General features: G+C 33.6%; 2 pseudogenes; one reads left to right on the top strand and one right to left on the bottom strand.

Moving 5' to 3' along the window:
* Window positions 1-745: 745 nt before the first annotated feature.
* On the top strand, window positions 746-2,471 carry LOC120172745 (annotated as a pseudogene).
* Window positions 2,472-11,555: 9,084 nt separating this feature from the next.
* Window positions 11,556-14,449, bottom strand: LOC120172664 (annotated as a pseudogene).
* Window positions 14,450-18,334: the final 3,885 nt, after the last annotated feature.

The following is an 18,334-nucleotide window of genomic DNA, read 5'->3' as shown; positions in this document are numbered from 1 at the left end:
TTAAAATTAAAACGATCTCTTTTATCAACACATTATAAAGTTTGCTTTTAGTGAGATTAGAGATTTCCCATAGTTAAGTGGTCATATGAGTAATTTACCCAATATTTAAAATTGTTGTATTCTTAATATATATATATATATATATGATAAATTCTAAATCTAATTCTAATTTTATCTAGAGGAGAGGGGAAGGAAGAGAGTACTTTTATTGGGTCCAAAACTAACAACTTAAGAGAATATGAGAAAATAAAAATAACATTATAATTAACCGATCAAATGTGATTGTTCTAAATCTTTAATTCAAAACTTTGAGTAAACTAATAAAATAACCAGTACCAGTTGATTAAAACACTTGTAGGATTGAAGTCGAATATTAATACGACTATTATATGAAATAATGAATGGAAAGTAAGAATATTTTTCCTTCAACGTTAAAAAATATAGCAGCATATTAATCCCTATTCTCATCATTCTCCTTTGGAAAATATACTTGAAATTCTAGAGAGGTTCTGAGAGATTTCCAATAAATAAAAGTTTTCTATCAATTACATCACTAAGATGGTTATGATACCTTACCTCTAAAAAGTAAATTAATTTTTCTCTCATCATCATTCACATTAATATAATAATGATCTAAAACGATTTTTGTTGGTTAAAAATTTAATTGAAATAATTTTCATATTCAAAAGTTCAGTTAGATACATTAATAATTTTTTTAGCCTTCCAGCCTATGAGATACCTGGTGATGGAGCAGGATCTAGCTGTTTCCAGTATGCAGCAGCGGCTAAGAAAGACATTCTCGCATGTTGAGGAAGAGGATGTCGTTAGCTTAGAGGTTAGCACCAAGGATGTCCTGGCCCAATTGATGACAGAAGAAGACTGTTTCGATGCCGTCGTCTCAATAGTCGGCATGGGGGGCATCGGGAAGACCACTCTTGCCAGAAAATATACCATCACGTTGAAGTGAGATGACGTTTTGATTGCTTGGCTTTTGTTTTTGTATCTCAACAATGTAACCCAAGAGAAGTTTTGCTTGGTGTCTTGATGAAAGTTCACTCTCCTAAAGATGAAAGAGAGAGTTGAGAAGGACGACGAGGATTTGCTGATGAGAAGACTTTTTGATTTCTTGAAAGAAAGGAGGTATTTAGTAGTCCTCGATGATATTTGGAAAATTGAGGCTTGGGATATTCTTAAACCTGCTTTTCCACGAGGAAAAAAAGGAAGCAAACTTCTATTCACAACACGAATCAGGGATGTGGCGTTACATGCGGATCCATGCAACTCTCCAATAGAGCTTCCATTTCTTACAGATGATGAAAGCTGGAAGCTTTTTACCAGAAAAGCATTCCCACAAAACAAGACTGATCTTCATGCTTGCCCCAAAGCACTTGAGAATCTCGGGAGACAAATCGTGAACAAATTAATAGTATTGCATATTTCAAAATGCAAACCCTTCAAGTTTTAGAGGGTATTAACTATTGTAGCAAAGTATGTTGGGGAGTGGTATGTCTCAAGTGACATTGGAAATCTCCATCATTTGAGGTATTTGAAGCTATAAGGTGAAGAAATAATCCTGCCCAGGGCTATCGGAAGGTTGAAGAGTTTACACACTTTGTACCTCCAATATGTAGATCGCGTTGTGATTCCTAATGTTGTATTCAAGTTGGAACTTGGAAGTTTGAGGCATTTTGTATTGCGCAGTCCCTATTGGATAGGAGATAAACCATGTTTGCGCCCAAGATATTTTCCAAAAATATTGAAACTTTGAAATACATAGTGATGGATGAGAAGTTGATTGAAAATAAGGCAATAGTAGGACCGAGTAATCTTCAGAGTTTAGGAATGGTTCTTGAAAGAGCAGAGCATGTGAAGTCTATCCTAATGTCACTGAGGGAATTGCAACGACTTGCGTCATTGTACATGGAGTTTAGGAAGTATTCAATACCATCGTATTCAGACTTGGAACCCCTTTATCAGTGTTATCGCCTCTCCAAACTAATGTTACAAGGGAAGATGAAAGAAGATCCTCAAGGGAGTTTGAAATTTATTCCGCCAGGCATTGTCAAGTTAACTTTGATGCACTGTAAGATGAAACAGGATCCAATGTGTGTATTGGAAAAGCTGCCTTGTTTGAGGATTCTTAGGTTTCTCAGGAAAGCATATACGGGAAGTAAATCCTCAACTCGATTCTCTTGAAATGAACGATCTAAAAGAGTTGGAAGAGTGGGAGGTAGAACAAGGCGCAATGCCACATCTCCAGAATTTATGTTTGAAGGAGATTTCACACTTGAAAATGATTCCAGAAGGGTTGAGGTATATCACTACCCTCCAGCAACTCAAATTAATAGACATGAACAGTTCATTGAAAGAGCGGATCCAAGTGATAGACGGATGTGAAGGAGAAGATCTCTATAAAGTGCGCCACGTTCCCAACATCCAAGTAATTCGTTGGTGAGTATTAATATCATTTTGTTAATTCATGATTTCCATTTTAAATTATTATTGCTGTTAGTTTGATCAGGGATGGTGATAGGTATATACTGTTCTCTTCTTGTCCTTAGGTGTAGGTCAATCTAATCAGCACTGGGTTGCACATCACCTGGATAATTTGCTGTTTAATTTCTTCCATCAAATAAAATGGAAATGCTTTCTGAAAATGTAATCGGGTAATATGTTATGTTATGTCATTGGAATTACTCTTTAAATCTTATAATTTTCTATATTCTTGTGATCTAATTAAAAAAAATTTACTAGTCGGATGACTACCTGAATATTTTATTTTATAAATTTTATTATAATTATTTTATAATTCCTAGGGCTCGAGCTTTGAGTCTGTCGCGGCCGTCTTTCAGGTGGGCATAGAATTGGGCTTCGACTTAAAAAAATGTTAGAGTCGCCACCGATCATTTTAAAAAATATTTAGGTGGATCGGACACCATCTTACCTGATTTGTGTTTTACCAGAAATATGTCGGATTCAGGAGTCAGTTATAGTCAATGAAGGATTAGCACTCTTGTACTGCTCTTTCGGTATCAATTAATTTGTCGGTTGTCCTAATCACAAAAGTTGAAATTTAAATTAAAATTTAAAAACACCGATTCAAATTACTTACCTTCGATTGATTAAAAATTTCCCTAAAAAGTCAAGAATATTGTTAGATTGTAAAATAAAAATAAATATGAAAAAAGAAAAAAATATTAATATAATAATAATAATAATAATAATAATAAATAAAGTAGATAAATAAAGATAAATAAAAATTAGTAAAAAGAAAAAAAAGGTTAAATTTTGAAATAAAAAAAGAAAAATGTTAAGAAAATAAATATTAACAAAAAACCAAAAAAATAAATAAATAAGGATCAAAATGTTAAAATTAAAATAACAGCGGCTAAATTAAAATAAAAAAAACTAAATAATAAAATTAAAATAAATTAAAACGAATGGTCCAGTGACCAAAGTGTAAAAATATGGCTAAGTTTGAGGATTGAAACAATAAATTTACCAAATAATTAAAATATGCATAACAAATTGGTGTAATAACAATTGTGGTCCATACAGGGACCAAAATGTAAAAACAAGGCAAAAGTGGAGGTATTTAAGATGCAAATTTCCCACTAACTTTGTCTATATATATCAACAATTTGTTTTTTTGTTTCATTTTCACCCAAAACTCAAAAAAAAATTGGGAGAATTCTCTCAACTCTCCCTCGGCCGACCGCCTCGAAACCCTCTGGCTATCGTTCGATCGTCGCCTCCTGTGGCCGAAAAAAAAATCAACTTACCTGATAGCTTCTTCTCGCCACCCCGAAGCTAAAACTGAAACCCAAATTACCTAAAAAAACCTCAACGACGTAGATCTAACTCGAAAGATTCGGGTTTTTAACTTTCTCGGTGCGTCTTTTCGGCTTCCTGACGATCTCTACTCCGATGACGCTCTTGATGGCTTTCGGTGTATGCTTGGATGTTTTTATTATTTTGTTTTATATATTCGAATGATATTTGTTTTGGGTTGTTGCATTTGCTCGTTTCTCTCTGTGTTATTTTTGCCTCCAATTATTGTGTTTCGCTCTTTTTGGTTTTGTTTTCTGTGTTGGATCGTTGTTGATAGTCCCCGATTGTTCATTCAGTGATATTTATATAGCCCTCGATGGGGTTGTTTTTGTCTTTGGCGGGATGGTTCCCTTCGTCTCCGATTTGCTTGGGTTTGTTGCACGTTTGACCGGCCAAAACGGGATGGATGTCCCCCGGGCTGTTCGGCCAGAAATCACGGCCGGTCTTCGAATCTTTGACTGGCGCGTGGTCTTATGCGCCCAATGGGAACTCCTTGCGACGCTTTGTCAAAAACCGGGTCTGTTGAACTTCATTTGGACCTAAAATGGAAATAATAAAAAATGAATAATAAAAAATAAATATATATATTAATAAAATAATAAATAAAATAATATATATAATCATTTTTTTAAAACTATATATTTTATATGTTTTTTTAAAATTGTTTTCAAAACATATAAAATATATATTTTCAAAAAATTGTTTTTATAATATATATTTTTAAAAAATATTTTCAAAACTATATAGTATATATATTTTCAAAATATTTTTAAAAACTATATATATATATATATATATATATATATATATATATATATATATATAATGTTTTTAAAAAACTATATATTATATATGTTTTTCAAAATATTTTCAAAACTATATATTATATATTTTTCAAAATGTTTTCAAAACTATATATTATATATATTTTTTTCAAAAATCGTTTTCTATAAAAATTCTATATTATATTTTTCAAAAATATTTTCAAAAATTATACTATATTAATATATATATATATATATATATAATAGAATTAAAAAATTCGGACGAAAATAAGTGTTTACAGAGTCCACATAAAGTTTTATATAAATCAAATAAAGTCTTTCCCCTTTAATTATACTAAAAAGATGTTTCATATCAGATTCCACCAATTGTCATAATTTTCATAAAAAGCTTGTGTTGTATCATTTCTATATCTTCTCTGTAAGATCGATTTTCGCATATTAAGAGCCTCCGAAATATTCCTTAGCTGATAACTCCACTACTTGTCGAAGTTACTATCCGAAGGGACTCTACCATAAAACACATCCTCCGACCCACTATAAACCCAAAAGATTTATCAGGACTAAATCTATTTACCAGGTGGTATTTACAAACTTTGTAAGTCCACACATAATAATCATGACTTTAGGCATGAAATGTTGAATAATCGGGTAAAGAAAACAGAAAGAACACAAGAATTTTAACTAGGTTCAGCAATGTGCTTACGTCCTCAGTGCCTTAGGCGGCGCTAGTTTTTCATTCAATACCACATAGGTTTAGGTTACATCTCATTTTATAATAAATAAACTCTGGTATATATTTACAAAAATAACCCTGTACCGAATCGTAACCCCTACTACGAGACTTCTTTTATCTGTGTATATATGAGCCATACCTAACAAATCTCCACCTTGGCAAATATCCTGCCCCTTAGGAAACATTCAATGTGGGTTGGGTTACCTTACTTCTTTAACAACTCGAAAACATTCAACAAGTCCAAGCAATGCATGAACTTGTCTGTCATAATTGGCTTGGTGAACATATTAGCGACATTCTCATCAGTATGTACCTTATGAAATAAAATCTCTCCAGATACAACCAACTCTCTGATCTTATGGAACCTTACATCAATATGCTTAGTTCTAGCACGATATACCTTATTCTTATCTAAGTAAATAGTACTTTGATTTTCACAAAGCAACTGAACTCAACCTTGTTGAACATCCAACTCCTTCACTAAACCAGTAAGCCATAAAGCTTCTTTTGCAGCTTCAGCTGCTGCCATGTATTCAGCTTCAGTTGCAAATAATACCACAACAGATTGAACAATAGACTTCCAACAAATAGACCCTCCACCAAGAGTAAAGACATACCCTAACGTAAATCTTTTATTATCCATGTCACCCGCATAGTCTGAATCCACATATCCTACAACCAAAGGATTATACCGCTGACTACCAAAAATAATTCCATGTCCCACAGTACCCTTTAAGTACCTAAAGATCTATTTAATTGCTTCCTAGTGTTGCTTACCAGGTTTAGACATGTACTTATAAACTTGACTAACAACATGAGCTAAATAAGGACGAGTACATACCATTGCATACATCAAACAGCTAACAGTATTAGAATACGGAACCTTTGCCATATCTTCAGCTTCCTTATCTGTCTTAGGGCACTGTTCTGATGAAAGCTTAAAGTGATTCGCCAATGGACTGCTCACTGGTTTTGCACTACTCATCGCAAACCTTTAGCATTTTCTCAACATAACCCCGTTGACATAGCCACAACTTCCTTGAGTCTTTGTCCCTGCAAATTTCCATTCCAAGAATTTTCTTTGCAACACCTAAATCTTTCATATCAAATTCCTGACTCAATAAAGTTTTCAAACCGATAACATCATCCATGTTCTTCTTAGTAATTAGCATATCGTCAATATACAGTAACAAAAAAATAAAAGAACCATCATCAAGGCTATTAACGTAAACACAACAATCATACTCACATCGCTTGTAGCCAATATTGATCATATAGGAGTCAAACCATTTGTACCATATTCTCGGAGACTGTTTTAACCCGTACAAAGATTTCTTCAATCTGCAAACTAAATGCTCGTTTCCAGGTTTAGTGAAACCTTCAGGCTATTGCATATAGATTTGCTCCTCTAAATCACCATGCAAAAAAGCAGTTTTAACATCCATCTGCTCTAAATGAAAATCTCAACTAGCCACCAATGCAAGTACTGATCGGATTGAAGTGTGCCTAACCACAAGAGAAAAAATTTCATCATAATCAACTCATTTCTGCTGTGAAAAACCCTTTGCTACCAAACGAGCCTTGAACTTCTCCCCCTCTTTTTCTGTTACTGCTGGTTTCTTCTTATACATCCATTTGCAACCAATAGGCTTCATATCCTCAGAAAGGCAAACTAACTCCTATGTACGATTATGATGCAATATCCTCAACCATGGAAACCATCCACTTGTCATTTTCCTTACTAGTAACAGCATCATGAAAAGTAACTGGATCATTACTACAAACAGTAAGTGCAAAAGAGACCAAGTCTTAAAAATCTAATCTCTTCGGAGGCTTTATATTCGTCCGTCTCACCCTGTTTCTGGCGAGATTATAATCCTGCAAATCAATAGTAGCGGAACCACCAGAAGTCGATTGAGAAGTTTCTGTTTTCTCAACTGAAAATTACTCGAAATCCACTATTATCGTGTCTTTCTTCTGCTGCAACATGGACTGTTCATCAAAAACAATATCTCTACTGATCATAATTTTCTTCGCAATTGGATCCCAGAACTTGAATCCTTTGACACCTATCTTGTAACCTAGAAAAATACATTCATTCGATTTTGCATCAAGTTTTGATCTCTCATCAGCAGGTACATGCACATAAGCATGACAACCAAAAATCCGTAAGTGATCAAAAGTAACATCATGATCAATCCATACCTCTTCTGTAACTTTTCCAACCAATGATGCCCTTGGCGATCTATTGATAAAATAACACGCCATGTTAACAGCCTCAGCCTAGAAGTGTTTGGGAAGCCCTGCATTTAACCTCAAACATCTGGCTATTTCATTCAATGACCTGTTCATCCGTTCCGTAACACCATTCTGTTGTGGTGTCTTGCGCACTATAAAATGCCTCTTAATCACATGCTCCTTACAAAAGTTTAGAAATTATGAATCTGTGTACTCCGTACCATTGTCAGACTGCAAACACTTGATTGTTCATTCTGTTTGGTTTTCTACCTCAGCTTTCCACAGCTTGAATTTCTAAAAAAAAGTCAGACTTCTATTTCAAAAAATACACCCAAACTTTCCGTGAAAAATCATTAATAAAAGTAACATAATACCTAGATCCACACAAAGACGATGTTGTGGAAAGCCCCCATACATCAAAATGCACATAATCAAGAATCCCTTCAGTTGTGTGTTTCCCAGTCTTGAAACAGACTTTAATCTGTTTACCAAGAACACAATACTTGCAAAATCGAGCTTACATCTTTTAACATCGTGCAACATATTTCTTTTATGTAATTCAGCCATACCAAGTTCACTAAGATGAGCAAGACGCATATGCCATAGTTTAGTAGTATCATCACAAGACTCAACAGAATGAACTCCACTTACAACGGTACTCCCTAACAATCTCTAAATATTCCCTACAGTCATCTTTCCTTTCATCACAGTCAAAGTTCCTTTAACAATCATAATGGTTTCTCTATCCTCATCAGCCTTAGGGATAAAACCATTCTTGTACAAAATGCCCAAAGAAATCATAATCTTTTTCAAATCTGGGATATGTCGAACACCACACAACGTCCGAACAGAACCATCATACATCTTAATGCTGACATCACCAATACCAACAATATTACAACATTGATAATCACCCAAATAGACAAAACCAAATTAACCGACATGTATGTCGAAAATCATTCCCTATATGGCATGATGTGATAAGAATATCCAGAATCAAGAATCCAAGCATCCGTTAATTGAGTCGTTGAAATAGAGAGCATATCACCCTCACTGCAATCAAAATTGTCATCCTTGACCACATTCACAGACTTAGATGAGTCATCACGCTTCTCATATCTTATTTTTTTAACTTCGGACAGTCTCGCTTCATATGTCCCGCCTCCTTGCACTTGTAACAATGAATTGTCTTCTTATCCCTAGATTTGGATCTGGAATTCCGCTTCCCAGACCCTACCTTCTCTGGCTTCCGTCCACGGTCTCGATTACCCTTGACATATAAGCTAGCAGCTTGAGAGCTTTCCCATGCATTCTGTTTCCGCTGGTTGTGAGCCCACAAGGCTATATTAATCTCCTCAACTTTGATAGTCTCTTTCCCAAATGTAAGAGTAGTCACCATGTGTTCGTAAGAGGGAGGCAACGAACACAATAGAATCATCGCTTTGTCTTCATCCTTAATTTTCACATCAAGCCGAGCCAAATCAGAAACGATTTGATTGAAGACATTCACGTGTTGTGCCAAATCATGATCATAATGCATCTTCAACCCATACAACCACTGCTTTAGATACAGTTTAGTAATTAAAGATTTGGACATAAACTGACTTTCTAACTTCTTCCAAATTTCAGCTGGAGACGACAAATGCATGACGTGATACATGACCTCGACCGCCAAACATAATCGTATGGTTCATGCCGCTCGCTGCTGCAATTCTTCCCAATCTTCCTCCTCCATTGACGTCGGCTTTGTAGGTTGCAAAGCTTTCAGGATCCCTTGCTGCGCCAACATATCCTTCACCTTTGTTAACCATAATCCAAAGTTACCCTGACCATCGAATTTCGCAAATTTGAATTTGGCTCCTGACATCTGATACCAATTGTTGAATAATCAGGTAAAGAAAATAAAAAGAATACAAGAATTTTAACGAGGTTTATCAATGTGCTTACGTCCTCGGTGCCTTAGGCGGCGCTAGTTTTTCATTCAATATCACATAGGTTTAGGTTACATCTCCTTTTATAATAAATAAACCCTGGTACATATTTACAAAAATAATCATGTACTGTATCGCGTGGGCTACGCCCCCGCACCCCCAACTCGCATAATCGTAACCCTCACTACAAGACTTCCTTTACCAGTATATTTATGAGTCATACCTAACAAACATGGATCTTTAGGTAACCCACACTTTAGGCATGACACAAAACATGTATATGGGATCAATATATAACCCCTTACTTCTTATTTCTTATCTTCGAATGTTATTTTTCTTAGACTTTTCCTTTATTATCAATATCATTAGTTAATGACCATTAAACTACCAATTATAACTCTTCGTTTAAATTAAAAGGGATGAATTGTCAATAGCCGACGTAATCATATTGTTTCCACCAAGAATTGGTGTAGTGAGCTTGGACATCTTCCAACTCCAAGAAATCAACCAAGATGAATCCCTAGGAGCTATCCCAGGACAACCAAACTACGATCCACATTTTAAACTTGTTCCTAAAATTTTAAATATTTTAATTTTATCCTCAAACTATGATACTTATTTTAAATTATTCTTTAAACTATTGAACATTTCAATTTTATCTTCAAACTATGACCCATATTGTAAATTGGTCCCCAAACTTTTAAATCCTTTAATTTTATCCCTAAATTCTTTCAAATATGTAATTAGTTTTAACCATAGTTTAACCTAAACATTATTTTTTTTCAAACATATAGTAATATAGCTTGGCCTAACAATTTTATTAAAATGGAATGCGATAAGTATATAAATATAATTTGGGATGAAATTGAAATGTTGAAAAAGTTGAGGACTAATTTAGAATGTTCAAAAGTTTGAGGATAAATTTAGAATGATAATTATAGTTTAATGATGAAATTAGAAAAGCTTATGGTTCAATTTAGAAAGAGGATCATAGTTTGAGGACTAATGATGCAGTTAACTCAGAATACTAACACTCAAATCATAACATGAAAAGAAAATAACTAATAATTTTTTGACATAATTGGTAGCTGCATCGGTCACACCTTTTCAAGATCATATCACATAGATGAAAATATCTTTGGTTAGACGGATTTTTATCTTATGTTAAAAAATACTATTTTGATAAATATCTTTAAAAAATGTTATTTTGATAATTAATTTGAAAAATGATAAAAAAAATGAAGGGAATTTGTTTCCACGATATGCAGTATTGTCTTGACTCAAACATAAATCATTGAAACGGCAGGGCCGAGTGAAACAGTTAGCTGAGCAGTATCGTCGCCAAGTTGAGTTCGCTGAAGGGGATTGGGTCTACATCAAACTTCAGAGCCGTATCGCCAAAACGCAATTCGACTTCAACGCCACCATGTCGTTCCTCCCAAGATTATCCTGCGTATTGGTTCGGTTGCTTATATGATTAAGATCAAGCGGATCTCTCACTTGGAAAACAAACGAGAGTAATCAGTAATCGGACCCTGTTTTCAACCCGCAAAAGAAAATGATAAATACTAGGGTAAAGTATAGTAATGGTCACTGAACTTTTCTAAATATTTCATTCAAGTCCCCCAACTTTTAAAACTTGCAATATAGTCCCCCAACATTTAGTCCATTTGCAATATGGTCCCCCAACAGTTACGGCAGGGACCATATTGCAAACGGACTAAATGTTGAGGGACCATATTGCAAATAGACAAAATTTTGAGGGATTATATTGCAAGTTTTAAAAGTTAGGGACCTAAATGAAAGCTTTAGAAAAATTCAATGACCATTACTATACTTTACCCTTTAATTTATATCTATTGATTTAATATAAGAATGGGATAGTAGTGTATTAAAATATGAATAAAAATAGCACTCTCACCGAACTAACAATAAAGATTTTCATCAAGCTAAAAATGCAACCTCAAGTCAGATTTCTTTTAATAAATTTTGTTCATATCACATCCAAAATTGCAATATCAATATCATGACAATTATACATAAAGATGAAGGGACAATTTTAACCACTAGGACCGAAATGTCCTAACAAACTACTGCTTAAATGATGCATTTAAGCAACCTCTCCACTCTTCATATATTCACACTTCGAATCCAAGTTCGAACAGTGGTAGAGGAAAACCTACTATCGACAACCTAATCAAATCAAAGTTCCATTCGAAGGTATATCTGCAAGCAAGTTTAAAGATAAGTCAAAGTGAAGCTCGAAATAAATATATAATACTGGTCAATCATTTCAGAGAGGGAACAAGGTGTAGCTTCCTACCATTGCTGGTTCTTCCTGAATTCTTTGAGGACTGGATATATATTCTCAAAGGTCGTGTATGTCTCATCTCTCACCTAATTCACTAGAACAAAGAGAATTAGTAATTCAGTCGGACATAGAATACATAATGGATGAATGGAGGCCCAAATGCAATCACCTTAGCTCCAGTGATCACAATCTTCACTGACACAAAAATGAGTAGCACAATCTTTGGTTGTTTCATTCAGTAGATCAGACCTGGAAAGAGTTCTGGTTCATACTGCATTAAAACAACAGAAAAGATGAGTCATAATCCTTGTACCAAACAAAAGGAATCGGAAATTGAATAAGCAAACAAACATTAGTAACTATCTAGAACTCATCCAGACCAGAAACCAAATCTATGTTTTAAAATCTTTGTACCGAGAATTTTTAACCTCCATCCCTTCGGCTTAACACCCATAAGGGCCCTCATGTGAAACTCAAGGAGCTCACAAAGAAAAGGCAAACTTTGTATGGGCATAATACACACGCAAAGAATAGCACAGACAACCAGGCAGTCATACCTGGAAAGGAAACATGCATATCCATATTATTATATAACAGGTAAACAAATATCGAATGTCACTTGAAAATGCACCGTGAGAGTATGCAAGACCTTCAAGTCTGATAGGAAATTTGACATCACAGGACCCGACAATGTTCTGAATTTTGAAGTCTTGCCGATCACAGCAAAAAAGGTTAAAAAGGAGCAGGGCAAAACATCATCAAAGGAAGAGATGTTAGTCTGTAGTCTATACATGCAATTTGAGGAGCATCGTTTGCACAAGAGAAAAGGAATTGTCTAAGAACCTTAAACTTAGCAGGAAACCCAAGTTTTTGGATGATTCTGGCGTACTGAAAGTCACTATAGGACTTTATTTTGCGTCCTTCTATCCTAATGATAAGCATGTGTGTGTGTAAATATTATATCAAACAACTAACTTCACATTTAACATAGTTCACAAACACAATAAAAGGCATAAGAATCTCAAAGAAGAATATTTACCTTTCTTGCTGCCAGTTTAGATTGCTGTTCACTTTTAGCACCAGTGCCAGACCTGAAGAAGCAAGGGAAACTGTTTTTTTTTTTTTGCTAAGGACAAGGGAAACTGTTTTAGTAATTCAATAAGTGAACAATGATAACACGCCTACGTTCAAGCAACTGATGCAAACACTAGTTGTTTACTAAAGGATTTTGATACTGAAAACAACAACCAAATGAGTGTATATGATGTTAATTTCCAAAGGAAGTACCATCTTTCCAGAGGCAAAAATCAAAGCCATGGTTTTTGGCTCCCTGATTCTCATAATGACAGCAGCAAAACGCTTGTAGGGTTATTTTACAAACAAAAGGGTTAGTAACCAAATATTAGCAGTGGAAAGAGAAGTTGCACGAATTAACAAAAATAACAACTAGAATTTAACCATCCCATGCATACCTTGGGATTATACTCAGCATTTCATGCTTGCAAAGCAACTTGCTTAAGATCCAACTTGCAATCTAAGTTCACAGTTGATACAATGTTCCTTGAAACACAGTAAAACTAGTTCTAAGATTTCCATATATAAACGTGGTCAAACCCAAAACCATATAGGATTCAGAGCACAGTCCAATCGAAGAGACTTGATAAAGGACTTACCATCTTTTGGTGTTTTTCATCAGATCAATACAGATGCAGACTTTGTTACTGGTTGAATCGTTAAAAACCTTAAAAGCATAGAAAAGATACAAGATCGGATGCAGAATTTCAGTCAATCACTTAATCTGAATTGTTAATAAAGAGATTTTACTGAATGCAACAATTTTTAACTTCATTTATACGGATAACTGGTTCCACTAAGAACACGACTCAAGCGTAATATATGGTTAAACTAGAGGAGCTTAATTACACTGGCAGGCCAGTAGGCTAAGCTAGTGTAATCATATTTGATTCAATTTATTTATCATCCATAACAAAACTAATCCAAAGATATCCAAGAAACTATATTTTTTATCATATCAAGCACATCAATCGATACATAAAACGATATTACTCCAAAGATATCAAATTAAAGCTTTTCCACTATTACATTACAAAATCAAAATTCATTATCATTAAAATTTTCAAGAGAAACCTACTTTGAGACAGATTCAAAAAGAAACCACTTTAGATTCTTTTTAACATATAAAGAAACAAGAAACTCACACACCATGCCCCTTAAACTCCCCATCTTGGCACAATAGAATCAAAACCCAGCTCAAAATTGCCTTACACAAGCCTACTCAAGAAATGCCTATCTACAAACTTCTCATCATTTCAAAGCATATTTTCTATGAGTTAAATGACTACACTTCTCCACAATAAGATATTTTCACAAGCTCTGGTCAACCAAATAACATCCCATTCACCAAAATCTCAAACACACATATCCCAAAGTTCTTCCAATCAAAAAATTCTGTTCAACCAAATCTTAAGCATTTGTATAACTTCATTGCAAAAAGAAGAGTAAATTAAAAGGAGACATACTGAAGAGTGGGAACAATGCCAGATGGGTGCTTGGAGAGATCCACTGGTTGGCTCCCATCCAAGACACCTTGTTCTGCCATAATCTTTTATGTTCCTCACCCAAAAAGAAATCTCCAAAAGCACCGGAAAAGAAAACAGATCGAGTTTCACAAAAATCAAACAAAACTCAACCCGTTTACAAAGATCAGTGCTCCATACGAATCTGAACAGATTCAAAACATTTTTCGAAAAATTATGAATTTATAAACAACAGAGAGACAAAATGGAGGGAAAGAGGGTGGGACAGTTTTTGGAAACAAGGGGAATTTATTTATGGGTAAAGTATAGTAATAGTCATTAAACTTTTGTAAAACTTTCATTTAGGTTCCTTAACTTTTAAAACTTACAATATAATCCCCAAATATTTAGTCCGTTTACAATATGGTCCCTCAACATTTAGTTCGTTTGCAATATGGTCCCCAACGTAACTGTTGGGGGACCATATTGCAAAAGGACTAAATGTTGGGGGACTGTATTGCAAGTTTTAAAAGTTGGGGGACCTAGATGAAAGCTTTAGAAAAGTTCAGTGACCATTACTATACTTTACCTTAAATACTATTGTGTCGTGTTGCCTGATGAAAGAATTCCCGATTTACTCACATCCGAAAAAGACAACAATGCACATAAGGCTAAGAAAAATGTTAAGAAAATAATATAAAGTGGAAAGAATCAACTATTGGTTTTTTTGTTTGTATATGCTGTCCATTGTTCATTAGAACCAAAGAAATATAATTATAATTGTGCACATCTCACACTTGTAAAACAAACAAGAGTAGTTGGTAATCAGCCTCTGTTCTCGACCAGCAAAAGAAAATGGCAGCAGAGGCTATAGCGTCGTTGTGAATTTGATATGGATGATTTGAGATATTTTGATTCGTTTTACGCGTAAGACTTTAATTTTCCGAAATAGTTTTAAACAAATGAAGTTTTGCATTTTTTTTTATTTTTGCAGTTAAGGTTGGATTAATAGGTATAATTTTAGGCATGATAATATGCGACGTGATAATTTTAGAATGTCTAATTTGTAGCTTCCAAAAAATTTAGAAGTACAGACGAATGATTAGGATTGAGTTTAAATTTAAATTTGGTATTATTACTTGTTTTTAGTATTTTATTTGAATACTTTTAGGATTTATCTTCAGTTATTTTTGCTTCATTTTTAGGGTTTTAAAATGTTATAAATACCCTCACAGGTTAAAATTTGAAACACATCTATCGAATTAGCTTTGTTCTTTGCTTTCTTTATTTTATAAAGTTTTCCTCTTTTCTTTTATTTCGTTTTATTTTTTAAGTTTTTACTTAATTTTCTTTAAAATATGTTAAGTATGATTTATATCATACTTAGCTAATTTTCCTATAAGCCAAAGGCTAAAGAGATAACTCAATTCCGATCGTGAGAATTGAAAAGCACTTAATACTTTCGAGTTAAATTCTCAATTTTCTGCAAACTTGGAATGGCAATCGGCTTTTCCTTTAAAAATCCGTACACTTTCAAATTCAAAAGAAGATTGTTGATTTGATTGTTGTTTTGATTTAAAGTTGGGAGGAAGAATCAGTTGATAACAAGTTCGACTTCATGTGAACACACTTAGTGTCGGTACGCTAAAGGAAATTGAGATCGGATTTGATTCTCATTGAGACAACATAGTCCGAGTCGAGTTTTTCCAAAACTCAAACTTGAATTGGTACAGGCGATGATAGTCTTAGTTAGTCCAATTAAGGACTGAAAATCTAAGATTGATTTTGGATTGTCAGTTTACCAAAGAGAAAATCAAGTTAAAAGGTTTGGGCCTTGTAGACTGTAACCAACATTTAATCCGGAGTAAACTCTTATTCGATGATCAGTTGGAATTGAGGCAAAGCGAGGCCTGATGTTGTTTTACTTAATTGAATTTCTTCTTAATTTTACTTTCTTTAAATTTCTAAGATTTAATTATTTTTATTCTTATTTACTTTCAACCAAAATCCCTCATTCTTTTTTATCTTTTTCGCTAAAATGAAAAGCATTCTACATCTGAATTTCCAAAGTCTCTACGGATCAACCCTTCTTCTCTATACTACGCTTATTCCTTATTATTTATTTTGAGAAAAAAGATGATTATTCGACAATATACGACACTTGTCAATGTTAGTTATGATACTAACATATACATCGAAATGTATGTGTTTTGTAATTGATTCTCGTGTAGATCGCGGCGATAAACGAGACCAAAACAAGCAAAAAGTGAAAGAAGAAGTATGAGAGTAAAGATTACCGATCGTAGAGGTTTACTTGTAACGCATTACCAGTGAATGCATCTTACCTATTTTATTTATATATATATATATATATATATATATATATATATGATACAAGTAAGACTTGTGATAAGTCAACCTCTAATGTTTTTGAAAGAAAAAAAAAAGTTAGATCGTATTATGAAATATTTTCATAATATTTTTTGAAATGGTATTTATATGATTTTGGATAAGAATTACCCAATACATTTTTCTATGAAATTTTATTAAATGGTTATGGATGATTTCAAGTATGAACTGCCTAACACACCTTTATATGATATTTGGATATGTTGGTATCAATGGATACTTTTGGTAAATAATGTAACATCCCAAAATTCGAGTTAGTGACTAAAATGAGAATTTTTGGAATTTGAGGATCAATTTAAGGAAATTGATAAGTTCAAGAATTTAAATAGGACTATTTCAGTATTGGATTAAATCATAATTATGGAAGGGCATTATGGTAATTAGTTTAAAAAGATATTTTCTTTCCCTTATTAAGAATGAAACACGTGGGATGTGAAGAGTGATCTAGAACTCTTCTTTTCCTTCTTCATTTCTTCTTCCCGTGGGTTCAAGCTCAAACCTCAAAGGTGAGTTTTAATTTTTATGATTAATTCTTGAATGTTTAAGTTGGGTTTTATTCCATGAATGTTATATAAGGTTAAGGAAAGCTTATATAAGCTTAAAACACCAAAAGGAGAGAATTAGAAAGGAAATTTGATTAAGGGTTGAGAAATGGATTCTTGATATAAAGAGGTTTTTGAAGTTTTAAAGATGAATTTGACTTGTCAATGAGTTAATTAAGAAGTTAAAGGTGATATAATTAAATTTAGAACACATGGAAAATTTAATGAAATTCTTTGATTCAAGAATTATGGTGGATTATGGGAGATTGTAAAGTTTTATAGTGTTATAAGAAGGTTGATACATGTATAGATAAGTTTTAAGGCATAAGGAGGGGTTAATAAGTAGAATTTGAGGTCAAAGTAAGAATTTTCGGGCTCAAAATGTAATTTCTGGGTTGTGTGCATCGATGCATCTTCAATGTGCATCGATGCACTCTCAAATAAATAAACATAGAGTACAGTTGGTGCATCGATGCATGAGGAGTGCATCGATGCACATGTTAAAGAATGCATCGATGCACTGGAGAATGCACCGATGCACTTCAATGGGAAATGAAATAAATCGTTATTCAGTCTATGAAATGATAGATTAAAGTATATTAATTGGATACTGATAGTATCAATACATGATTATGTAGACATCGATCGAAAGCAAAGTTCGGATAGGTCGACAGAGTAAGATACGCAACGGAAATAAGAGTTTAAGAGGGTTCATTGAGACCATGTGAGTACATGATAGTAAGTGTACGTTATGTTAAGGAATTAAGACTTGCGATGAGTCCAATTATGATATTATATGATATAAGTATTAAAGCATAAACATGTAGTGATATGGTGTTAGATGTATGGTATATGAGTAAATGCATATGTTTAATTGTTGAATGCATTTTTATGTGTGAACTATGTAAATGCTTGTATTATGATAATAGGTCATGTGATCATGAAATATATGATAAAATATATATGAAAATAATATGACTCATATGTGCTTCTATTAGAATGCTATATGATATGTTA

This window comes from Hibiscus syriacus, unplaced genomic scaffold, assembly GCF_006381635.1.
Source record: "Hibiscus syriacus cultivar Baekdansim isolate YM2019G1 unplaced genomic scaffold, ASM638163v2 tig00111877_pilon, whole genome shotgun sequence".
NCBI classification, from domain to species: domain Eukaryota; kingdom Viridiplantae; phylum Streptophyta; class Magnoliopsida; order Malvales; family Malvaceae; genus Hibiscus; species Hibiscus syriacus.
This window is presented reverse-complemented; position numbering and strand designations above follow the sequence as displayed.